This window comes from Equus caballus, chromosome 18 (assembly GCF_041296265.1).
Source record: "Equus caballus isolate H_3958 breed thoroughbred chromosome 18, TB-T2T, whole genome shotgun sequence".
Lineage (NCBI taxonomy): Eukaryota > Metazoa > Chordata > Mammalia > Perissodactyla > Equidae > Equus > Equus caballus.
In genome coordinates, this window is record NC_091701.1 from 58727879 (window position 1) to 58754246 (window position 26368).

General features: G+C 37.8%; 1 long non-coding RNA gene across 3 annotated transcripts in view; it reads left to right on the forward strand.

The window, feature by feature from the left end:
- LOC111768758 (uncharacterized) overlaps positions 1-26368 on the forward strand; it is a 350610-nt gene that overhangs the window by 5310 nt on the left and 318932 nt on the right. For all 3 annotated transcript variants that reach the window (XR_011428299.1, XR_002801248.2, XR_011428300.1), the window contains exon 2: positions 7402-7481. This is a non-coding gene — a long non-coding RNA (uncharacterized lncRNA). The remainder of the gene's footprint in view (positions 1-7401; positions 7482-26368) is intronic.

Genomic DNA, 26368 nt, shown 5'->3' on the forward strand with positions numbered 1-26368 from the left:
TCCCTTTGGGGAAGGGCCAGGGGAATCATTAAAATATGTACTTGACATGGTCTTGCAGAGTGCTTCTTCCTGAGACCCAGCCAAATCTTCAGTTCCTGGTTTGAAAACTGGTACAGGTCCAGGAACTGGGCAAGAGATTGTGACTTTTTATTGGAGCAGCCACCCTTAGCCTTCTGCTCATCCATTCTGTCTTTTAATTATGCATGTTAAGCAACAATTTCATTGCTTCCCCGTGTATTTTGCCCCTAGTGACACTATGTTCTGTTAACCATCTTCACAACTCCCTCTGAGCTGCTGCTCTGACATTCTGGTCACTATGATAATTGTGAACCCCTAGCATCTGAGGGTTAAGTTTTGTTTCAGCTTCTAGTGCTTCAGGGCCCCACTATCCTCACTGCTATTAATGAGCCAAGTTCCATGGCAGCCTCTCCTATAGTCAGCCCTGACCTGTAAAGAGGAGCCAACACTGGACGTCTTTGTGATGCTGGTGCCCCTCTTACTAGCACATTCCTGTTGGCCTTGGGGAATGATATGTCCTCTGGGCCTTCCTCTGGAAAATAATTTTCTGGTAGGTTTTCTGGCCTCCATAATATATTCACTCCAGCATGTCCACTTTCCTGGCCTTTTTATTTCCTTTCTCCAGGGTCAACTATGACAATTCAGGCATTTCATTTTCCTCAGCATGAGCCATCACTTTCTGCAGGCATCTGGGAGTCACAATAGCAGCAAATTTGATCCACCCTCTCAGATCCTTTCCAGAGTGTTTAATCCTATATTCCAAGAGAGTGCCCCAAAACTCTTCTTATCTAGTATTATGTTCCAGTGCTCTCTACCAGTGAAAAATTTTAGTAGTTGCTCTACCACATTTTGTCAAGGACTAATTGTACCCTATATACCACCTGGGATGCAATGAGTGTATGACTTCTTCAACAGTCAGACAGTGAGAGATCCAGTATCAAAATCCCAACTTACTACTTGCTTTTTGGGGTCATTCTTTGTACCACTTTGTCTGTTGGGTCCTCTGAGAAGTGGACACTGAGATGGAGACAGGAGTATAAAAGGTTTGTTTGAGAGTAACACCTGTGAAAGGAAAAAGCGGGAAGCAAGATTGAGCAGGAAGTCAACAGACCACGATGCAGATCTGACAAAGTCTCTGAAACCCCAACAGAGAGGTCCAGAGTGAGGATGACCTGTTAGAAGAGTCTTGCATTGGGTGAAAGTGTATACCCTTGTAGCACGTCTTGCTTGGTCATTGGCTGGGGCCACCCCAAGAAGAGCATGACCTGAGCTTAAAAGTTGAGGCCAACATGAAGGAGTTGATAGCTGGAGGCCACAAGTCCTTTTTTGAAGAGGGATCTGAACATCTGAAGGGTTTATTTCTTTATCTGCCACAGTAGGTACTGGCACTAAAGAGATGCTAGAAATAATTAGATTTGTTTGGTATGCCATTCTGATGTTAATGGTACTGTAATAAATTGACCGCAGAAATTTAGTCTCATTATTAAACAGATTTCTGCTTCCCTCTGAAGCTTTCCTGAGGCTCTAGCATAGGCAACAAGCTAGTGATTGTGTCTTCAAAAAAACCCAGTCTCAGAGCCCTGTGGAAAAGACTGCACCTGCTACTCTGAACTATGGGTAGTTCAGAGAACATAGTCTTGGGTACAATCTTCCAAAGTAACATTGATTAGGAAACTTTTAGATTGTACCAGTGGACCAAGTCAGGATTTCCAGGACTCTTTTCTGTCCAAAAGCAGGCATACTTCATCAAAGCTAACTGCTTGATCCAAGGCCTAGTGAAATAAGTATTAATTACAGTGGATTTAATAAACTAATGAGGGAAATTTTAATGTGGTCGTTTATTCAGCGTATTTTACTGTTCTGTTTTTCAAAGATGTGTTAGAGAGCCCTTCCTTTTTCTTCTGAAGCTATTTCAGATCTTCAGTTTAGTAAACTCTGCCTTTGGGAGCTGATTCTCACTGACATGTAAGAATTGAGAGACAAATATTTTTACTGAGTCTCCTTACTTTCAAAGCAATGTAACTTTTTATCAATAAGAATATTTCCTCCTTTTTTACCAGGGTGTAATTGGACAAAACAATTGTGCAACTAGGTTGTACCTGAAGTGTCAATTTGAGAATACTCATTTAATCATGTGTCAACAAGGGTTGACTTTGTATTTGGAGAGCAGCTCATGAATGGTACTAGCTGTTGACTTTAGCTGTGACGACCAGCCAGCTGAGTAATGACCATTGCCTTGGAGATCAGAGGACCTGAGAACACTGCGCTGATTTAAGGATCCTCACCAATCCCTTCTCCTGTAAAGGCCAGACGCCATCTTGGAGAGGAGGTTGGGGAGGGATGGATTTGGCATGCTAGAAGTTTTACCTAAATACCTGAGCGTTAGTTAAGTTTGTTTTTTTTAGGGGAGAAGGGCAGTACTAACCTGCAAGGGGATGTTTTAAAATGTATAAGGGCATATAAGGTTGTCACTGTGCCAAAAAAGGCTGCTACTGGTATTTTGTAGAAGAAGGAGGTAGGAATGAGGAAGTGACAGGGAGTGCTAAATGTCTGCAGAGCTCTGGGAAAAACGGTCCCACTCAGCATGCCACTTGAGTTATCATGAGAAATACAGAAAGGGGTTGTTTGAATCATACTATCCATCTGGGTTTGGAGGAGTGGCTTAACGTTTTGTTGTTTTCCCCCCCATACAACCCAGTGGGTATGGCTCTTGAGGAAGACATAGTTTAAATCAAATAAAAAATTACTTTTGCTTCCCATATCCAATTTGTAATGTGATTGGTCTTGTTATAGCTATCCTTAAAAACATAGCTAATCCAAATGCAAAATAATTGTAGCCATGTTTTTAAAAGCTAGGAGTATAGATTCCTGGAAAAAAATGAAAGGTATTCTTTAATTGATTTTCGTTAAGATAAATTTTTGTCCTGGGTGCCTTCATCTCAGATGATCATGTTAGTCACACTGAAAAGCTAAAGCTTTGACCCACTATTGTGTGACTCAATTCATATCATATTTTGAACATTTTAATGAGCCTCCGGTGCTTATGTAACCCACATGTAATAATTTAAAAGGGCTCTTGGAACTATTTCTGACAGTTTCTGTGAAAACACTGTAATTGGGGTGGCCAGCAGCTTTTAACTGCCACCAGGGATGTTTTGATATGGCAGGTGGGTGGGAACAAAAACAAAAAATCCACTGAAGAAGAAGGTTCTCTTGTACCCCCCCAGCCCATCCCCTGCCTGTGTTTATCTTTCTGATGATATTTCCGGAAAGCTGTTCTTTTCAGACAAATGTTAAAGTTTCCAGAAGGCAAATGGTGCCTTTTCTGTAAGTAAAAGCAGAAGGAGGAAACAACAGTTTACAGGAGAAAGAAGGTGGAGATGAAGAGGAAAATGGAGTCTAAGAGTAGAGAAGAGCAAAAAAGAGCATAAAAGTAGTGAAAAAAGAGAAAGTAGAGAAACAGAGAAATACATGAAATGGTAACAAGAATGGATATTTCTGAGTCATAATCCAACAGGAATTATCCATAATGACCTTATGGTACAAGCAAGAGGACAAAGAATCTTTCTTTACTACAAGAGAAGGACTTGATGATGGTGGGTGCTGTGTGCTAGAATCTCAGCATTATCCAGGTCATTGGGAAGCAGGAGGGAGCATGCTAGGCCTGGCTGCAAATAGTGGCCTCAGTGAGGGAAGCAGAGAGATGAATCCCAAGTCCTAGGGAACAGTAGAGCATGCTGGCTAAAACAAGGTATCCAGAGCCAGATCATCTAAGTTTAAATTTACCAGCTGTATTATTTATTGTCACATAACAAATTACTCTAAAGCTTGGTACTTAAAGTAATATTTGTTCCCTCACATTTTCCATGTGTCAGGAATCAGGTACAGCTTAGTTAGGTTCTCTGGCTCAGGGTCTCTCACAGGCTGCAATCAAGGTGTCAGCCAGGGCTGCAGTCATCTCAAAGCTCAACTGGGAGAGGATCCGCTTCCAGACTCATTCATGTGGTTGGTGGCAGGCCTCAGGACCTCGCTGTCTGTTGGCTGGAGACATCAGTCCCTTGCCACTGATGTGGACCTGTCCCCACGGCAGCTCACAATATGATGGCTGGCTTCCATCAGAGTGAACAAGTGAGAAAGGGTGAGAGAGGACACAGCCTAATCTCAAAAATGATGTCTCATTTTTTTTTTTGTCATATTCCTGTTGTTAAATCAAGTCGCTAGGGTCATCCCACACTCAGGGGGAGGGGAAGGCCCATGGTTGTGAATGCCAGGAGGTCATATCAGAGGCTGCTTCATCACATCACCTAGGTAACCCAACCTGCCAAGCCTGTTTCCTTCACTCTAGAATGAGGATAAATAATAGCCTTTACAACATTAAGCAACACAATAAACAAATTCTAGTTGTTTACGGATGAGCTAAGATGTTGTATGTAGGATGCTGAACATGGTACCACAGAATAATATTTTTGAAATATTGACCATTTTTTCCTCCTAGGGATCTTCTTTTCCTTTCCCCCATGCAAGCAGTTTGTTTCCTTGGCTCCTTTATCAGGAAAGAGATGTGGCAGAATGAGAAGCTGAGGGCCTTCTGGTCTTCCTGGTTTGGTTTCCAAAAGCCTAGATCCATATGGAAACGGAAAGTTTGAAGTGAGGACCAAATATATGAGAAAAACAGGAAGGAAAAAGCAGGTCCCAGAAGGAAGAGTGGAGAGTGCCTCCCAATTAAATCAGGCTTAAATTATTCTTTGTTTCCTAATTCTTTTGAATAAGCAATTTGGTGAAAATTATGAACATTTGAATAAACAATTTGGTGAAGAAAATGACTGGACTGTATTCTGAAGAGGGAAGGGCCACAGTCTCTCCGTCCTGGGCATGTGTTTTGTAATCCTGGCATTAAGTAGAATGAAAGTGCCCTGAAAAAGCAGTGATGCGTACTCCACTGCTTGAAGTTTATGTTTGTATCGAGTTAAAATTTAATACCACTTTGTAGTGTTTTAAAAGTCTCATATCCGTAGTCAGCAAATTAGTTAACGTTATCTTAGAATACTACAAATATTCTGTCAAACACTCAGAGCTTTGCCAGGAAAAATGCTGACTGGATGGCTTAAGAGTCAGTGTTCAATATATTGGGACATTTAGGAATAAAAGAAATAAAGGCCATTTCTCATGTTTGTGTGTCTTATCAGTAGCTAAGAATTGTTACTAAACACAGGTCACAGTAAGAGGCACCATGAGGAATATGAAGTTTAGGAAATTGTTCTCTCCTTTCAAATTTTCTGTATAGTTGAGAGTTTTTGTGAAAGCTGATTTTTTTTTCCTATCTACCTGAGAGCTTCTGTGAAAGGCCTGATTTGACATAGTGTCTTTTATCAGATTTCCCTCTTGATTTCTGAAAATCCACAGGTCCTTGTTCCACAAACTTGTCCCAAGAGACAGGATATCATAGCGGTTAAGGTGACTGGCCCTAAGGCAAAGGTGACTGCCAGAATTTGTGCCTTCACTCTGCCACTAACTAGCTGTTTGATCTTGATCAAGTTACTTAGCATTTCTGTACCTCAGTTTTCCCACCTATAAAGCAGGAATGATAATATTACTTATATGGTTGTTGTGAGAATGAAATGAGATAATCTGTGAAAATACTTAGAACCTATTAGTTCTGTGTCTGACTTAATAAATATGTGCATTATTAGCTAGTTGTACCTCACTTTTCTCCACAAAATCACTGCTTCAGCCTTTTCTGCTTATCACTGTCTTATAAACACTCCATCTAGTTGCTGTTCCCTTCGCGTTCTAGTTATGCCCTAAAGACAGACATGGCTCCCAACTTTAATTGCCCAAAGCACAGCTGTGCCATTTTATAAAACTTTACTGAAGCATACAAAAGATGATGCTGCAATTCAGAGAAGGAAAACCTGAGACGAAGCATCAGGCGCCATTTCCTGTAGACTCTGTTAGTCATGCCCTTCCAGAGGGCCTCCTTGGCTGGCCATCTCCATCCTTGCCTCTGACTTGCTGCCATGGTCCAGGGCTTGACTCATTTCCCCCAGATAAATGTCCCCTCACTCTGGCCCTCCCTCTCAGGGTCCAGGGCCCCCACCTACTCTGTCTCCAACTTTCTCAAGAAAAAGCAAAAACCGTCCAACATCATCATCATCTCTGCAGAGATATCACATGCTCACAAGGAAAAGAGAGCAGGCTCCTTTCTCGTTGTCTTAAGCATCTCCATTCCCACTTTCTCCTTTGCTTTGCATAAACAAAAGGCCCATAAAAATTTATTTTACTGAAAAGCTATCTTTCCCCAAATATAAATTTTCTGCCACCCCTAGAACGATAGGCACAAATTTGAGTCTGACTTTATCTATGCCAAGCTCCATCCAAAAAAATCTGTTCATAGTCTCTAACACAATTACTCAATATTTTCAGTACAGAGGAAAGTGAAGATATTGAATCAAAATGATCAGGTTGCTAGTGTGGGCAATTGCAGTTCATTTCTGGAGACGCTTTAATAAACTATGTACAGGGCTGCCCAACAGAAATGTAATGCAAGCCACATGTGTAATTTTAAATTTTCTAGTAAGTAAAGTAAAAAAAGAAAATAAACTTAATTTTGATATTTCATTTAACAAACTATGTCTAAAATATTATATTTTCAACATATAATCAATAAAAAATACTAATGAGATATTTACCCTTCTTTTTCATAGTACGTCTTTGAAGTCCAGTGTGTATTCTACACTTAAAGTGCATATCTGTTTGGACCAGCTACATTTCAAGTGCTCAGTAGCTACATTTGCTAGTAGCTAATATTGGACAACATAGAGAACATTCCTTGGAACTGCCCCTCACAGGACGATATGGTCCTTCATTGACTGGGAGCGGCTCCTGGGGGAGTTAACCACTTCTGGCAAGCCTGGCATTCCAGCTGAGCTTGCTCCTACAGCCAGAGAAAGGCCTCAGGCAGAGAGATAACAATGCTTACCTTACAAAGCCATTAGGGGAACAGTCCACCAAGGTGCAGGTGACCTCTGTAGAGGCCAAGGGATATGGGCAGAGCAGCGACAGCATTCACTACAACCACCTAAAACAGTAGCTGGCACCATTCTATTCAAGACTAGCTGAAAATGGGGAGACTAGTTACGAAATTAGGACAGTGTATCAGGAAGATTACTAAACAAATGTTCTGTTTTCTCCTAAAAAAAGAAGCAGTTCTTTGCTCATATATGTGAAATGGTCATGTACTGAGTTTGTTTTCCCTATTTTCTATGTCCCCCATATCAAGCCTGCAGATAGAGAACCCCCCTTGCCTCTGGAAAGTTGGTGATAGGTCTGGAAATAGAAGCCACTTGTCCTAAGACTTTGCTTTCTTTTGTTTTCTGAAAGCAGGCGCCTCTGGAGGGGAGTATGCTGTAATGCAGGGGAAGAGAGACTGACACAGTGACAGAGAGAAAGTTGCAGGGACAAAGGTGGGTGAGTCTGTGAGCAGGGGGAACTTGGGCCCCATTCAATGGTTGTGCCTTGGCGTGGGGGAGAGGTAAGATGACAAGACTGCAAGAAGAATGATTGCTTTTACACTTAAGGTGATGGGACCCCAAGTTAGCAAAGATTTCATTGTCTTTAAAAGCCTGGCGCAGAAGTGGCAGTCCTCGTGAGTCAGGTACCGATGTGCATCTCTGCCGTGATCCGTGTGGAGCAAAGATCGGATGGGGCCTCCCTGGAGATATTGCTCTGGGCGAGACTCCTGTACAAATTTACTCCTATAAATTTACAATCATTTTTTTTCTGGACTAGTTATTTAACAGTGTCAATGTTATCTCTAAATAGCTTTCAGGAGATTTTTTGGAAGTATGAGCAGGATCTTTTTGAATGCCAGGTTTCATGAAATGAGTACAAAATTTTCCCTTTTCACACACCAGGGTGTATCTGTTTTTCTGGCTTCCTGTAAAAAAAGAGCATTTATATCTCAAATAGTTGATATTCTTTATCCATGCATATATTTATATGAAATTGTACACTCCAAAAATAACACCTGGAGGCAGTAGCCAAATAATGCATGAATTTTAAACAAATTGAGTGAATATTTTAATAGAAACTTTGTTATTGCTGCTATTTATAGATTGTGATATTTTATTTTACTTTAATTTTAAATACACATATTTTCAGGCTTACAGAAAATTTTCAGGAGTAGTACAACAAATTCTTGTATACCCTTAAGCAAGATTTCTCAAATTTAACGTTTTGCCACATTTACTTTATCGTTGTCTTTCTCTCCCCGCATACATGCACACGTGCACACACGCACGCCTTCTCTCTTTCTCATATATATAAGAATCATTTGAGAGGAAGCTGTAAAAATGATGTCTCTTTACCTTAAATACTTTAGCATTTATTTTCTAACAATAAGGACATTCTTTTATATAACCACAGCACGGTTAAAATCAGGAAATTAACATTCACAAAATACTACCATCTAATCTACAGACCTTATGCAAATGTTGCCAATTTCCCAGTCTTTGATGGCAAAAGGAAGACCTAGATCACACGTTGCTTTCAGTCATAAGACAAACCTTGGTTTAGAAAAGCTGTTGAACAGTTCTTAAGTAGGCTTCAGGTCAGGCTTAATCTAGACATTTGTAAAGTCTTTAGTCTCTTTTAGTCCAGAACAGTTCCTCATTTTTGTTTTTTCCTTTTATAACATTGACATTTTGGGAGAGTATAGGCCTGTTATTTTGTAGAATACCTTTCAATTTGGATTTATCTGATGTTTTGTCTTGATTAGATTCAAGTTATGTGTGCATTTTGGTAGGAATGCCACAATAGTGATGATGTATTTTTTTCTCAGTGCATCATGTCAGAAGGCACATGATGTCAATTTCATTGAGAAAACCTTATTATGAAATAAATATCAGCTGAACTAAATCTATCTAGTGACATAGTTGATTTACATTATGGTGCAGTTTTTTTTATATTGCCCTTAGTTGCTAACAAACAGTTCACATGCTTGTAGCATGCATTTGTTGATTATATTCCCCGTGTCCATTTCTCAACTTGTCTCTGTCACATAGCCTTTCATTTTCATTTTGGGGTTGCACCTCAACCTAGGGAAACCAACACCATCCCCTCACTCTACCAGAGGAGCATATGATCAAGCTTAGGTCAATAAAAGCATTGCATCCCTCTAGAGTCAGTATTGTTACAAGGATGGGGTATGACCAAGGCAGTCTGATTATAGTGAATCTTGAGACTTCTGTTGGGAATGCTGGGGCAAAGATGCTGTTTCCTTCTGGACAACATGACAGGAATGTGAAGTCTGAAATTACTGCAGCCATTGTTCTATGGGGGCCAACCTGAGATCTAAGCTGGCCAGTGAAGGAGGGAACAGTTGAACAAACTGAAGAGAAAAGATACACTATTGACTTTACAAATGTCTAGATTAAGCCTGACCTGAAGCCTACTTAAGAACTGTTCAACAGCTTTTCTAAACCAAGGTTTGTCTTATCCGCTATGGGAGGAAACATGTAAGATGATCTTTAGTTGTGAGGGATGCTCTTGTTGGTAGGCTATTGCTCCAGGCATGTTTCCTAAAGCTAGGGATGGTAAATATTTTGTGGTGTAAAGAATAGTTGTGAATAATAAAGAATTGTTCCTACCAAAATGCCAGTAGCAGTACCATTTCCCCAAGTGAGAAACATGTTCAATTTTTAGGTTTGGATTGGAATTTTTACTTATTTTGAACTGAAGATTCTCTGCCTTGCAGGGATACTATTCAGGGGGTATGCATGGGTACCTCTGGACAGTGGATTTATAACCAGCATCTGTGTTCATGGTTAGGGCTCATTCTATCCCAGTTGTTAAATGTTTTGCATATTACCCCTGCCACCAGACCCAGAAATCTCTGCTCTAGGTCTGCTATGTCTGGGGTGAGTCTTAGTGCTGAGCTTTAGTATTTCCAATGCCCCCTTCCCCAAATCTTAATTGTATCTGCAAAGTCCACATGAGGGCACTTCTATCTTGGTTTCCTGATTTTGCACTCCAACCACTCTTATTACTGGCTTGAACTCCATCCCCTTGGCAGGGATTCCTAGGCCCTTCCTAGACCCTTGGCAATTTCCTCTTCCCAGAAACTGGAGCTCACTCGCTGATGTCATGTCAACAATTGGAGGACTGTTTTGACCAGGCATCCAGGGAGTACTGCATTTTGCCTGTCTCTCAAAAATGCTCACAGAAGGCATTATTGCAGCTGTGCCAAACCACCCGCTGAGCTCCCTTGGGTAATGCTATCATGACTGACTGAAAGCTTCTCGAACTCCTCTGGGTACTGGGATTTGGCCTGCTGACTGCCTCCCACTGGAAGACCTATTCCTGCAGTGCGCTTTACTCCTCCTCACTCCAGCGTCACCCTGCCTCTTCGGTCTCCACCTCACCATGTCTGAACCTCCCGGGTAATGACAGTCTCCTCAGGGATTAACTAGGACTTTCCGCCCTCTACAAGCTGTAATCATCATCGTGTTATTCTTCAGAGATAAAGAACCAAAGAGATTCTTGGGTGGTAATGGGTGCTAGTAGTATATTAAACTATGAACTGAAGATTTAAGACGATTAGCCAGTTAGAGGAATTTACATTTAAAAATTAATGGAGGAAAAAGAGGTGAGGTTTACTTTGTTTATAGTTACTAAAATTAGCTTCTTATATTGATTTTGACCCTGGACGAGGGGTTCCTAAATATTTGATGAGGAGGGGTTGCTTTCATTCTAAAGTATTTTTTTGAGCTTTATAGAGGTATAATTAACAAGTAAAATTATTATATTTAAAATATAACTTGATGATTTGATATACACATATGCTGTCAAAGGATTCTCCCCATCGAGTTAATTAACGCATCCAGCACCTCACATATTGACTTTTTTTTTTGATGACAGCATCTAAGTTCTAGTCTCTTAGCAAATTCCAGTTATACAAGACAATTTTATCAGCTGTAGTCACAATGTTATACATTAGATCCTCAAAGCTTATTCATCTTATAACTGAAAGTTTGTACTTTTTACCACCCTCTCCCTATTTCCTCTACCCCTCAGCCCCTGACAACCACTTTTCTACTATCTCTATCTGTGAGTTTGATTTTTTTATATTCCACATATAAGTGATATTATGTAGTATTTGTCTTTCTCTGTCTGGCTTATTTCACTTAGTGTAATGCCCTCCTGGTTCATCTATACTGTCACATATGGCAAGATTTCCTTCTTTTTTAAGGTTGAATAATATTCCATTGTATACTTATGCCACATTGTCTTTATCATTCATCTGTTGATGGACATTTGGGTTGTTTCCATGCCTTGGCTGTTATGAATAATGCTGCAATGAACCTGAAAGTAAAGATATCTCTTTGAGATAAGGGTTTTGTTCCTTTGCTGGATCATATGGTAGTTCTATTTTTAATTTTTTGAGGAACCTGCATGCTGTTTTCCATAGTGGCTGTACCAGTTTTCATTCCTATCAACAGTGCACAAGGGTTCTCTTCTCACCACATCTTTGTCAGCATTTGTTATCTCTTGTGCTTTTGATAATGGCATCCTAACAAGTGTGAGATGATGTCTCATTCTGGTTTTAATTTGCATTCCCCTGATGATTAGTGATGTTGAGCATCTTTTCATATACCTTTTGGCCATCTCTATATCTTCTTTGGAAAAATGTTTATTCAGGTCCTTTGCCCATTTTTTAATTGGGCTATTTGTTGTATTGCTGTTGAGTTGCATGAGTTCCTTGTAACTCCTTATTGGCCATGTTGTTTGCAAATATTTTCTCCCATTCTGTAGGTTGCCTTTTGATTTGTTGATGGTTTCCTTTGTTGTGCAGAAGCTCTTTAGTTTGATTTAGTCCCACTTGTTTATTTTTGCTTTTGGTGTCAAATCCAAAAAGCCTTTGTCAAGTCCAAAGTACAGAAGCTTACTGCCTATATTTCCTTCTAGGAGCTTTATGATTTCAGGTCTTATATTCAAGTCTTTAATTCATTTTGAGTTGATTTTTGGGTATGATGTAAAATAGGGATCCAGGTTCATTCATTTACATGTGGCTATCCAGTTTTCCCAACACCTTTTATTGAATAAACTATCCTTTCCTCATTGTACATTCTTGGCTTTTTTGTCTTAAATTAATTGGCCATATATGCAGTGGTTTATTTCTGGACTTTCTGTTCTGTTCTATTGATCTATATGTCTTTTTTATGCCAATACCATACTGTTTTGATTACTATAGCTTTATAGTATAGTTTGAAGTCAAGAAGTGTGATGCCTCCAACAGTGTGATACCTCAAGGTGATTTGGCTATTCAGGGTCTTTGGTGGTTCCACACAAGTTTTAGGATTTTTTTTTTTCAATTTCTGTGAAAAATTCCATTGGAATTTTGATAGGGATTGCATTGAATCTTTTGATTGCTTTGAGTAGTATTGACTTTTTAACAATATTAACTCTTCCAGCCCTTGAACATTGAATATCTTTCCATTTATTTGTGTCTTCTTCAATTTCTTTCATCAGTGTCTTAAAATTTTCAGTGTATAGATCTTTCACCTCTTTGGTTAAATTTATTCCTAAATATTTTATTCTTTTTGATGCTATTGTAAATTAGAATGTTTTCTTAATTTCTCTTTCAGACAGAGGTGTATAGAAATGAAACTTGGGCCGGCCCAGTGGCACAACAATTCGGATCCCGGGTGTGGACTTGACACTGCTTGGCAAAATGCCATGCTGTGGTAGGCTTCCCACATATAAAGTAGAGGAAGATGGGCATGGATGTTAGCTCAGGGCCAGTCTTCCTCAGCAAAAAGAGGAGGATTGGCAGCAGATGTTAGTGCAGGGCTAATCTTCCTCAAAAAAAAAAAAAAAAGAAATGAAACTTATTTTTGTATATTCATTTTGTAGCCTGTAACTTTACTAAATTTGTTTATAGTTCCAACAGGTTTCTGATGGAGTCTTTAGGATTTTCTCTATATAATTTCCTGTCATCTGCAAATAGAGACAATTTTACTTCTTCTTTTCGGATTTGGATGCCTTTTATTTCTTTTTCTTACCTAATTGCTCTGGCTAGTACTTCCAGTACTATGTTGAACAAAAGTGGTGAGAGTGGGCATCTTTATCTTGGTCCTGATCTTAGAGGGAAAGTTTTCAGGATTTTACTGTTGAATATGATGTTAGCTATAGGCCTGTTGTATACGCCTTTATTATGTTGAGGTATGTTCCTTCTATACCCAGTTTGTTGAGAGTTTATCATGAAAGGATGTTGAATTTTGTCAAATGCTTATTCTGCATTTATTGAGACAATTATATGATTTTTATCCTTCATTTTGTTAATGTGGTGTATCACATTGATTGATTTGTGGATGTTGAACCATCCTTACATCCCTGGAATTAATCCCACTTGATCATGGTATATGATCCTTTGAATTTGTTTTGTTGATATTTTGCTAGGATTTTTCTCTATGTTCATCAGGGATGTTGGGCAGTAATTTTCTTTTCTTGTACTGTCCTTGTCTGGTTTTCGTATCAGGGTAATGCTGGCCTCATAAAATGAGCTTGAAAGTGTTCCCTCCTCTCCTGTTTTTTTGGAAGAATTTGAAAGGAGTTGGTATTATTTTTTAAAAAAAAACATTTGGTAGAATTCACCAGTGAAGCCATCTGGTGCTGGACTTTTCTTTCTTGGGAAGTTTTTGATTACTGATTCAGTCTTGTTACTAGTAATCCATCTGTTCAGATTTTCTATTTCTTCATGATTCAGTCTTGATAGGTTGTATGTTTCTGGGAATTCATCCATTTCTTATAGATTGTCAAATTTGTTAGTTCATAGTAGTTCTTGTTTCTGTGTATTTCTTGGTAATGGTTGTGATGTCTCCTATTTCCAATTTTATATAGTTGAGTCCTTTCTCTTTTTTTCTTGGTAAGTCTAGTAAAAGTTTGTCTATTTTATCTTTTAAAAAAACTAGGTCTTAGTTTTATTGATCTTTTCTATTTTCTTTTTAGTTTCTATTTCATTTATTTCCACTCTGACCTTTGCTATTTCCTTCCTTTTACTAATTTGGGCTTAGTTTGTTCTTCTTTTTCAGGTTCCTTGAGGTGTAGAGTTAGGTTGTTTACCTGAGAGATCTCTTTTTTCTTAATGTAAGCATGTATACTATAAAATTCCCTCTTAGGACTGCTTTTGCTGCATCCCATAAGCTTTGATGTGTTATGTTTCCATTTTCATTTGTCTCAAGATATTTTTTTCTTTTTTTCTTTGACTCATTGGTTGTTCAGGAGTGTGTTGTTTAATCTCCGTATTTTTGTGAATTTTCCAGTTTTCTTCTTGTAATTGATTTTCAGTTTCATACCATTATGGTGAGAAAAGATGTTTGATATGATTTCAATCTTAAATTTATTAAGATGGTTTTATGGATTAACATATGATCTATCCTGGAGAATGTTCCTTTTGTGCTTGAGAAGAATGCGTATTCTACTGCCTTTGGTTGGAACACTCTGTATATGTCTGTTGGGTCCATCTGACCTAGTGTGTAGTTTAACTCCAATATTTCCTTGTTGATTTTCTGTCTGGATGATCTATCCACTGTTAAAGTGGAGTATTGACATTCCCTAGTATTATTGTATTACTGTCTATTTTTCTTTTCATAACTGTTAATATATGCTTTATATATTTAGATGCTTCTATGTTGGGTGCATAAATATTTATAAATGTTATATCCTCTTGAAGAATTGACTCCTTTATCATTATATAATGACCTTCTTTGTCTTTTCTTACAGTCATTGGCTTAAAGTCTATTTTGTCTGATATGAGTATAGCTACCCCTGCTTTGTTTTTGTTTCCATTTGCATGGAATATCTTTTCCATCCCTTCACTTTCAGTATCTATGTGTCCTCAAAGCTGAAGTGAGTCACTCGCAGGCAGCATACAGGTGAATCTTACTTTTTATCCATTCAGCCACTGTATATATTTTGATTGGAGAATTTTAGTCCATTTTTATTTGAAGTAATTGTTGATAGGTATAGACTTTAGCTCTTGCCATATTGTTGATTGTTTTCTGGCTGTTTTGTAAATCTTTTTTTCTCTCTTAGGCTCTTCCTTTTTGATTTGATAATTTTTTGTAGTGGCATGCTTTGATTCCTTTCTCTTTCTCTTTTCTGTATCTATTATTGCTTTTGCTTTGTGGTTACCATAAGGCTTATATAACCATCTATTTTAAGCTGATAACAGCTTAACTTCTAATGCGTATGAAAGCTCTACATTTTTTCACTCCTTCCCACAGTTTGTTTTTTGATATCACAACTTATGTCTTTTTACATTGTATATCCATTAACAAATTATTGTAGTTATAGTTATTTTTAATACTTTTGTCTTTTAACCTTCATACTAGAGTTAATAGTGATTTACCTACCACCGTTACAGGATTAGAATATTCTTAATTTAATTATATATTTACCTTTACTGAGTTTAATCTTTCATATTTTTTCATGTAACTAATTGGCATCCTTTTGTTTCAGCTTGAAGAAGTCACTTTAACATTTCTTGTAAGGCTGGTCTAGTGGTGATAAACTCTTATCTGCTTCTGTTTGTCTGGGGAACGCTATCTCTCCTTCAATTCTTTGGGATGGCTTTGCCAGGCAGAGTATTCTTGGTTGGCATTTTTTTCCCCTAGTACGTTGAATATATCATTCTACTCCTTTCTGGCCTGCAAAGTTTCTGCTGATAAATCTGCTGGTAGTCTTATGGGGGTTCCCCTATATGTAACAATTTGCTTTTTTCTAGCTGCTTTTAAGATTCTCTTCTTATCTTTAGCTTTTGACAACTTATTTATAGTGCATCTTGGTGTGGGTCTCTTTGAATTCCTCTTATTTTAAACTTTCTGGGCTTTCTAGATCTAGCTGTCTGTTTCTTTTCCCAAGTTAGGAAAGTTTTCAGCCATTATTTCTTTGAATAATCCTTTTGCCCCTTTCTCTCTCTCTTTTCCTTCTGGGACCCTTGTTATGCGAATGTTGGTCCATTTGATAGTGTCCCATGAACCCCTTAAGCTATCTTTACTCTTTTTTGTTCTTTTTTCTGTTTGGTTCTCTAATTGAATGAATTCCACTGCCTTGTCTTCTATTTTGCTGTTCTTTCTTTTTGCTTTATTTAGTTTGCCATTGAGCCCCTCTATTGAAATTTTCCATGCAGTTATTGTATTCTTCAGCTCTGTGATTTCTGATTGGTACTCTCTTATATTTTCTGTTTGCTGAAATTTTCACTGAATTGTTCTTCTGACCTCAGTGTGCATCTTTATGACCAGTATTTTCAACTCTTTATCTAGTTAATCACTTATCTCCACGTCATTAAGGTCTATTTCTAAAGTTTTATCTGGAACATATTCCTTTATTTCTTCATTTTCCTTGACACTCTGTGTTGGTTTCTGTACATTAGGTAAAACAGCCACCTCTTCCAGTCTTGACATAGTGGTGTCATGTAGGAGATAATCTTGTTAATCAACCCGGACAAGCTCTTGGTTTTCTCTCAAACCTGCCAATGAAAATAATCCATAACCAATCTATAAATCAAAATTGGGGTGATTTTGTTATGAGCCAGGTCTGAGGACCATATAGCCCAGGAGAGTCCTTTCACAAAGGAATAGAGCACTCCAAAGAAGTAGGGGTTGACAGAGTGGCTATATGCCATCACAGAGCATTTATCACATATGATTGGAATGTCCCTTTTACAATAGTCACGAGATTGCTTTGCTGGCACAGCCTTTCACACAGCAGTTGAGGAACACAGCATATAGCAGGTCTGTGGTCTCAAGCTGGGTGGTCACAAGGTGAGTGCAGCAGGCCAGCAATCAATCCTTAGTTTAGGGAGAGATGCTTATCCTTAAGGAAATGCCAATATGAGAGAAGTTATATCCTTATCTTTAAGGGCATTGTTCTTGTGTTTGGGACATAGTAAATACTTAAAGCAGATGTACAATGCATGCTCAATAGCCATGTCAGGCCCTTTTGGAAAAAACAAGTTCAGGCTGAATCAGTTTTATATACTCCAATATATCTTATTGCTTGTCATTTATTTATCAAACCTTTGTGATTGTCCAAACTGCCTTCTCTGTTCTTGTTGCCTCCCTGTAGTTGAGGATGTACCAAGACCCATCAGTGTCCCAAAGGGGATTGTTTGCTACAGTCCTTTGGGACTTGTGAATGTAAGCCCTGTTAGCTATCAGAGCCAAACAATCTGGGGGCTCATCTCTCGGGGGGCAGCCACAAAAGCTGGGTGGGTGCAAGCTCTTTCCAGGGAGGTACTAGCGACTTGGATTTATTGTTGGAGCAGGCTGGAAGAAGAAGGCAAGGGATGTCCGCTGGCTTCCCCAGTCTCCATGGATGCTTGCAGCCAGGCCCTAGATATGTGCCAAAGTTAGAAGCCTAACCCTCAGGCATTAGCTCTTAAAGTATGTAGGTGCAGTTTAAAGACTGGGAGATGAGGCTTTTTGCCTGCTCCTTCCATGTTGAGCCCTTGGGAGAATAGCCAGTGAAGAACTCTTCTTTGTTTGCTACAGTCCTGTGGGACTTATGAATGGAAGCCCCACTGGCTATGAGAGCCATGTGATCTGGGAACCCATCCCTTGAGTGGCAGCTGTAAAAGCAAGAGTGCAGACATCTGTACAGGCTTCTTCCAGAGGGATACTGGTGACTTGGAGCAGGCTGGAAGGAGAAGGTGGGGAACATGCCTGCCAATTTTCCCAGTCTCTGGAGATGAATGCAGCCAGCCCATAGATACATGCTAACTTAGAAACCTGACCCTCAGGCAGCACTTTTAAAGTATGCAGTTAAACCCCTTTCAGGGAAAGACTGGAAGATGGACATTTGCGCATGTTCCCTCTGTTCTGAGTCCTGGGGGGTAGCCAATTAAGAACTGCTTCTTTGTTATAGTTTTGTGGGTCTTGTGAATGTAAGCCCCATTGGCTTTCAGAGCTAAGTGTTTTGGGGCCTGTCCTTCAAGTGGAAGTCTTAAGTTGGAGCACTAGATGCAGGGTCCAAACCCTTCACTCCTCAGGGAGAAGCTGGCAGTTAGGGGTTCCTTCCTCATGGTATAGCACTGTGCTGGGGGTGGGATTTCTGGTGAGAATTTCTCAACCTTTCCTACCTGTTTCAGTGTGAGTATCTTCTCATTTGCCCAATATGTAAGGGTACCTCAGCTAGTTTCTGGATCTTTTGCAAAAAGAATTGCTGCATATATAGCTGTATATTTGGTGCATCTGTGGGATGAGGGGTGCTCAGGAGCCTCCTATGTCACTATCTTGGTCATCTCTATTTTGATTATGGTATCTTGAAGTGTTGAAGTCACTATGGTTGGAAGCAGAGAGAATGCTGACAGTGAAGTGGGTGCACATCAGAGGAACACACACCCTGGCATCCTGTTGTGCCTCATGATTATGTGGACCTACCATAGAAGGGAATCTTGGCAAAGAGGAGGGCAGCTGATGGAAAATTATTTAAAAATCTATCAGATATAACAATGAATAACCCAAAAAAGGAAGTTAAGAAAAGAATTCCATTTACGATAGCATCAAAAAGAGTAAAATTCTAGGGTTGCCCTGGTGGCATAGTGGTTAAGTTTGTGTGCTCCGCTTCAGCGGCCTAGGATTTGTGGGTTCAGATCCTGGGTGCGGTCCTACACACTGCTCATCAAGACGTGCTATGGAGGCATCCCACATACAAAATAGAGGAAGATTGGCACAGATGTTAGATCAGCAACAATTTTCCTCAAGCAAAAAGAGGAAGATTAGCCACAGATGTTAGCTCAGGGCCAATCTTCCTCACCTAAGGAAAAAAAATAATTCTTAGGAATAAATCTAACCAAGGAAGCGAAAGACTTGTACAGTGAAAACTAGAAAACCTTGCTAAAAGAAATTGGAGAAGACACAAATAAAAGGAAAGACATCCCATATTCATGGATTGGAAGACTTAATATTGTTTAGATATCCATACTACTCAAAGTGATCTACAGATTCAATATAATCTCTATCAAAATTCCAACAGCATTTTTTGCAGAAATAGAAAAATTTATCCTAAAATTTGTATGGATTCTTAAGGGACTTTGAATAGCCAAAACAATTTTGAAAAAGAAGAACAAAGTTGGAAGACTCACACTTCTTGATTTCAAAATGTGTTACTAAGCTACAGTAGTCAAAACAGTATGGTACAAACATAAAGACAGATGGCTAGAACAATGGAATAGAATAGAGAACCCAGAAGTAAACCCTTACATATATAGTAAGATGTTCTTTGGCTAGGGTGCCAAGATCACTCAATGGGGAAAAAACAGTTTCTTCAACAAATATTTTTGGTAAAACTGAATATCCACATGTAAGAGAATTAAGTTGGACTTTTTCCTTTCACCATATACAAAAATTATACAAACTGGATTAAAAACCTAAAAGTAAGGCTCAAGACTATAAAACTCCTAGAAGAAAACACAGAGGAAAAGCTTTATGACGTGGAACTTGGCAATGATTTCTTGCAATATGGTACCAAAAGCACAGGCAACAAAAGAAAAAAAGGACAAATAGGACTACATTAAACTTCAAAACTTTTGTGCATCAAAGGGCACAGTCAACAGAGTGAAACAGCAACCTACAAAATGAGAGAAAATATTTGCAAATCATGTATCTGGTAAGGGGTTAAAATCCAGAATAAATAAATAACTGCTACAACTCAACAACAAAAAATAGTCTGATTAAAAATTAAGCAAAGGTCTTGAATAACATTCCCCCAAAGAAGATATACAAGTGACCAACAAGCATATGAAAAGATGCTCAATGTCACTATTTATCAGAAAGATGCAAATCAAAACTACAATGAGATAGTACCTCACACCCATTAGGATGCCTATTATTAAAAAAAAAAAAAAAGAAAAGAAGTATTGGCAAGTATGTGGAGAAATTGGAAGCCTTGTGCACTGTTGGTAGGATTGTAAAATGATGCAAGTGCTATGAAAAACAGTATTGAGATTCCTGAGAAAATTAAAATAGAGGTCAGCCTGGTGGCATAGTGGTTAAGTTAGCATGCTCCACTTCACTGGCCCGGGGTTCATGGGTTCAGATCTCAGGTGTGGACCTACACACCACTCATCAAGCCATTCTGTGGAGGTATCCCACATACAAAATAGAGAAAGATTGGCACATATGTTAGCTCAGGGCCAATCTTCCTCACCAAAAAATAACATAAAATAAAAACAGAGCTACCATGTGATCTGGCAATCCCTCTTCTAGATGTATATCTGAAAGAATTGAAAGCATGGTCTCGAAGAGGTATTTGTACACCCATGTTCATAGCAGCACTATTCACAATAGCCAAGAGTGGAAGCAACCCAAATGTCTATCAGTGGATGAATGGATAAACACAATGTGATATATACATACAATGGAATATTATTCAGCCTTAAAAAGGAAGGAAATCCTTTTTACATGTTGTCACGTGCTACAGCATGGGTGGACCCTAAGGACATCATGTTAAGTGAGATTAGCCAGTCACAAAAAGACAAATACCATATGATTCCATTTATATGAGGTATCTAAAGCAATCAAATTCATAGAAACAGAAAAGAATGGTGGTTCCCAGGGGCTGGGGGGGGGGGGGGGGGCGGGGAGAACAAGTTGTTTAATGGATATAGAATTTCAGATTTGCAAAATGATAAAATTCTGGAAATCTGTTTCACAACATTATGAATATACTTAACCCTATTGTACTGTACACTTAAAAATAGTTAAGATGGTAAATTTTATGTTATGTGTTTTCATCACAATTAAGAAAAAACTTAAAAAAAAATCTATCAGGTTGTTTTTCAAAACCTACTTAGAGATTCTGATGTATTGATTGAGGATATGCCACAGGTCATTTCACAAATCATTGTGGCCATAAAGACATTTCAAAACTTTATCTGATTCCTTATTCCACTACTAGGAAGTATATAGTCCTTAATTTTGCAGAAGGGAAAGTATAAACACAAAGGAACAAACAATCAAATCCTTTTCTTTTCCATGTGGTCCATTTCCAGACTGCTTTAGAAATGGACTTAACTAAATCAAGCCCCAGCTCTGCCTCACTCTAGTCCTTTTAAGCTTAACTTTGAAAGGGCCCAGAGAAGGTGTATGACAAGGTCAGAATCTGTCTTCCTCACCATGCCCATTAGAAAATTTCTATCACTAGGTGTGTGCCCTTCCATTATAGGTACAGGACGGTTTCATAAGAGTTGATTTGTGAAAGAAAGTGAGGACTAGAAAGAAATGCAAGTTGAGAGAGAAACAAAATACACCTGGGATATGTAAACGTTTAGAAGACTTCTCTCAACTGTTCTATTAACATATTTCTTGACCATGCTCAAGTTGCTTTTTCTTTATTCTACAACTGAAGGTAACTTCTTCCTTCCTTTAGTTATTTTCTGGTTTATTTATTCATTCGTTAATTCCATAGGCATTGGGCACCTACAACCACCTTATGAATTTCTATTAGGTCTTTAATTCTTCACAACATCCCTGTGATGTAAGGCAGTCTCTAGATGAAATGCTACACTAGAGAGAAAGGAATGCCCAGGGTTATTCTACAGTCAGCAAACCCAAGGGCCTATTGCCTGTTTATTATGGGTACACACCAGTGATTGTCCTGCTCTTGACTCTGTTCTTCTCAATTTGCACAGGGAGCTATATTAGAACTATTTCATTAGATATCATGAAAGGTTAGAGAGTAGGAGGGAGTAGGAAGGTTACATGTGTAGTCTACCAGTAGTCTCTGATTTGCTCTGGTGTTTAGAACAAACAGAATAATTTTTCTTAGTTACTAAGCATCAAGCAACGTTTCTTGAATGGCCCAAGGGTGCCATTACTGATAATGGCACTTTATGTTGAGATTCCAGATTTTTGAGGTAGAAGGCTTTTGTGAGTGACCATTGTTGCTAGGCATAGTCTTTTTTCTTCGTATAATGTTATGTTGTATATACGATTTATTATCCTGTTTTATATAGACACAAAAACTGAACTTGAGTATTTTGTTCAAGATCACACAAACAGTGAATTAAAGACAATGAGCCAAACCTAGGACATTCTGTCTCCAGTTTCTCTTAGCTCTCCATCTTGATGATGGCCAAACTTAAAATACTAAATAACTGCAATTTTTTTCTCAAGGAGGAATAATTTTATATACCACACCAGTTTCACTTCAGGCATTCAGAGATTTGCACTTTAACTCTTCTTTCTTTACGAAAAGACATTTTCTCTTAATAAAGACATCTGCATGAAATGAGCTAATATCTTAGTGGTTTATCTGTTCACATTTTCCTTATTCCTTACCTGAAAGCATAAGCCTCAGTGTGTGAAAGAAGACAAAGAATTAGTGATAAAAACCTGAAGGAGAAAGCTGGAGCTGAGTCCCTGGAAACCAAAATGTGTTGCCTCCAGAGGAACGACATTGAAATTAATAAGCCTTTTTTACTGGCACACACAATGCCTGTGCATGTGCCTGTGGAGAAAGTCATGGTAAAAACAGGGACATTTTAAGTCTTTATTTGCCTCCAGTACTTACTTTTTGAAATCCTATCTTATATCATATCAAACCACTTGAATGTACCCACATGTCACACTAAATGTAATGTCTGTGTGGTGAACAAAATTTAAATGCTTTTTATTGTCTTGTTTTTTTATTTAATTTAATTAATTTATATATTTTTTAAGGAAGATTAGCCCTGAGCTAACATCTTCTGCCAATCCTCCTCTTTTTGCTGAGGAAGACTGTCCCTGAGCCAACATCGTGCCTATCTTCCTCACTTTACGTGTGGGACGCCTACCACAGCATGGCTTGCCAAGCGGTGCCATGTCTGCACCCGAGATCTGAACTGGCGAACCCTGGGCCACCGAAGCAGAATGTGTGAACTTAACCACTGCGCCACTCGGCCGGCCCTATAGTCTTGTCTTTGAAATTATTTAATTTATGTTTAGCTCCAACTTCTAAAGAGTCATCATGCTTAATAGAGAATTATTTTGAAATGAGAACATCTAACCTACAAATTGCTGTCCAGGGCAATTAAAATTGTTATTAATATTAAATTTAATGATCAATGAAATAAACATTTCTTTTTTAGACGTTTAACTATTTTGTTCTGTGTTTCAAACTAGAGCAATGCTTTTTTAAAAGCAGTTTTATTGAGATATCATTCACATACCTTAAAATTCACCTTTTAAAATGTGCAATTCAGTGAGTTTTAGAACATTCACCGATATATGCTATCATCACAACAGTCAATTTTAGAACATTTTCATCGCCTCACAAGGAAACCTCATGCACTTTAGCTGTTACCCTCCAAGCTCATTTCCCTTCACTCCCTCTCCAGCCCTAGACAACCCTTAATCTACTTTTTATCTCCATGGATTTTTCAACTCTGGATATTTTATGTGAATGGAATAATACAACATGTAGTCTTTTGTCACTGGCTTCTTTTATGGTAGATAAAAAGGTGTTCAAGGTTTATCTGTGCTGTAGCGTGTATCAGTAGTTCATTACTTATCATGGTTGAATTATATATCCATTGTATATTCTTTTGGGTATATACAAGGCGTGGAATTCCTGGATCATATGGTAACTCTATGTTTAAACGTTTGAGGAACGACTAGACTCATTTCTAAAGTGGCTGTGCCATTTTACATTCTTACCAGCAATATATGAGAGTTCTGATTTCTTCACATCCTTGTCAACACTTGTTATTATCTGGCTTTTGATCCTAACCTCTACTAGGTATGAAGTGGTAGCTCATGGTTTTAATTTATATTTTCCTGCTGATTAATGGTGTTGAACTTCTTTTTATGGGTTTATTGGCCATTTGTATATCTTCCGTGGAGAAATGTCTACTTAAATCTTTCACCCATTTAAAAAAAAATTGGGTTATTTGTCTTTTTATTGTTGAGTTGTAAAAGTTTTTTGTATGTTTGGGATACAAGTCCCTTATCAGATAGATGCAATCAGATTTGCAAATATTTTTTTCCCCTTTTGTGAGTTGCCTTTTCACTCTTTCATTGGTATCCTTTGAATCACAAATGTTTCTGATTTTGAGGAACTTCAATGTATCTATTTTTCTTTTGTTGCTTATGCTTTGATGTCATTTCTGAGACTCCTGCCAAATCCAAGGTCATGAGACTTAACCTTTTGTTTCTTCTAAGGGTTTTATAATTTTACAATTATGACCTTGATCCATTTTGAGTTAATTTTTTTATATGGTGTGGAGAAAGGGTCCAGCTTCAATCTTCTGCATGTAGCTATCCAGTAATTCCAGCTCCATCTGTTGAAAGACTCCCCATTAAATGGTCATGGCACACTTGTCAAAAATCGGTTGGCAGTAGACACATGATCTTATTTCTTAACTGTCAATTCTATTCCATTCATTTATATGTCTTTCCTTTTGCCAGTACCACACAGTCTTGGTTACCATTGCTTTGTAGTAAGTTTTGGAATCAGAAAGTGTAAGTTCTCCTACTTTGTTGTTGTTTTTCAAGATTTGTTTTTGTCTATTCTGGGTCCCATGCAATTCTGTATAAATTTTAGGATCAGTCTGTCAATTTCTACAAGGAAGTCACTTGAGATTCTCATAGACATTGTCTTGAATCTGCAGATCAATTTGGGGAATATTGCCATATTAAATCTTCCAATCCATGACTATGGGTGTTTTTTCTGTTTATTTAGATCTTCTTTAATTTCTTTCAACAATGTTTTGTAGTTTTCAAAGTACAAGTTTTGCACTTCTTTTGTTAAATTTGTTCCTATTTTATTCTTTTTGATGATATTGTGAATGGAGTTTTTTTTAATTTTTATTTTTAGATTGTTCATTGCTAGTGTATAGAAATATGTTTGATTTTTGTATATCATCCTTGTATTCTGCAACCCTGCTGAATTCATTTTTTAGTTCTAGTAGTTTTTTGGTGGGTTTCTTAGAGTTTTCTATATACAATATTATGTTGTCTGTGAATAAAGATAGTTTTACTTCTTCCTTTCCAATCTGGATGTCTTTTATTTCTTTTTCTTGCCTAAATTGTCCTGGCTTTAACCTCCAGTACAATATTGACTAGAGTGGTGAAAGTGGCCATTTTGTCTTGCTCTACTCTTAGGGGGAAGGCACCTAGTCTTTCAACAGGTTGAGGAAGTTCCCTTGCATTCTTTGTTTGCTATATGTCTTTATCGTGAAAAGGTATTGAATTTTGTCAAATGCTTTTTCTGTATTTATTGAGATAATCATGTGATTTTTGTTTTTCATTCTATTGATATTATGTATTACATTAATTGATTTTCAGATGTTAAACCAACCTGGCATTCCTGGGGTAAATCCCACTTGGTCATTGTGCATAACATTTTTTGTTTCTGGATTCAATTTGCTAGTATTTTGTTGGGGATATTTGCATCCATATTCATAAAAGATGCTGGTCTGTAGGGTTTTTTTCTTGTGATGTCTTTGTCTGGTTTTAGTATCAGGATAATACACAGTAATGAGTTGGAAGTGTTTCTTCCTCTTCTATTTTTTGGAAGAGTTTTTGAAGAATTGATATTAATTCTTTAGGTGTTTGGTATAATTCACCAGTGAAGCCATCTGGGCTTTGGCTTTCCTTTGTGGGTATTTTTTGGTTAATAATTCATTCTTTTCACTTGTTATAGATCTATTCAGATTATCGATTTCCTTGAGTTAATTCAGTGGTTTATATCTTTTTAGGAATTTGTTATTTCACCTAAATTATCTAATTTATTGACATACAGTTGTTCACAGTGTTCCTTTATAATACTTTCTATTTCTGTAAAGTCAGCAGTAATGTTTTTTCTTTTAATTTGTGATTCTAGTAATTTGAGTTCCTCTCTTTTTTGTTGGTTGATCCATCTAAAAGTTTGTCAATTTTGTTGATTTTTACGAAGAACTAGGTTTTGTTTTAATTGACTTTTCTCTATTATTTATTATTCTCCATTTCATTTATTTCTGCCCTAATCTTTATTATTTTCTTCCTTCTGCTTTCTTTAGATTTAATTTGCTCTTCTTTTTCTAGTGTTTTAAGGTGGAAGATTAGGTTTTTAATTTGAAATCTTTCTTCTTTCTACATATAGACATTTGAAGATACAAATTTTCCTTTAAGCACTGCTTTAGCTACATCTCAAAAGTTTTGGTATGTTGTGTCTTCATTTTCGTTCATCTCAAAATATTTTCTGTTTTCTTTTTTGATTTCTTCATTGACCCATTGGTTATTTAGGAGTGTGTTGTTTAATTTCCACATATTTGTGATTTTCCCAATCTTTTTCTGTTATTGATTTCTACTTTCATTCCATTTTGATTGGA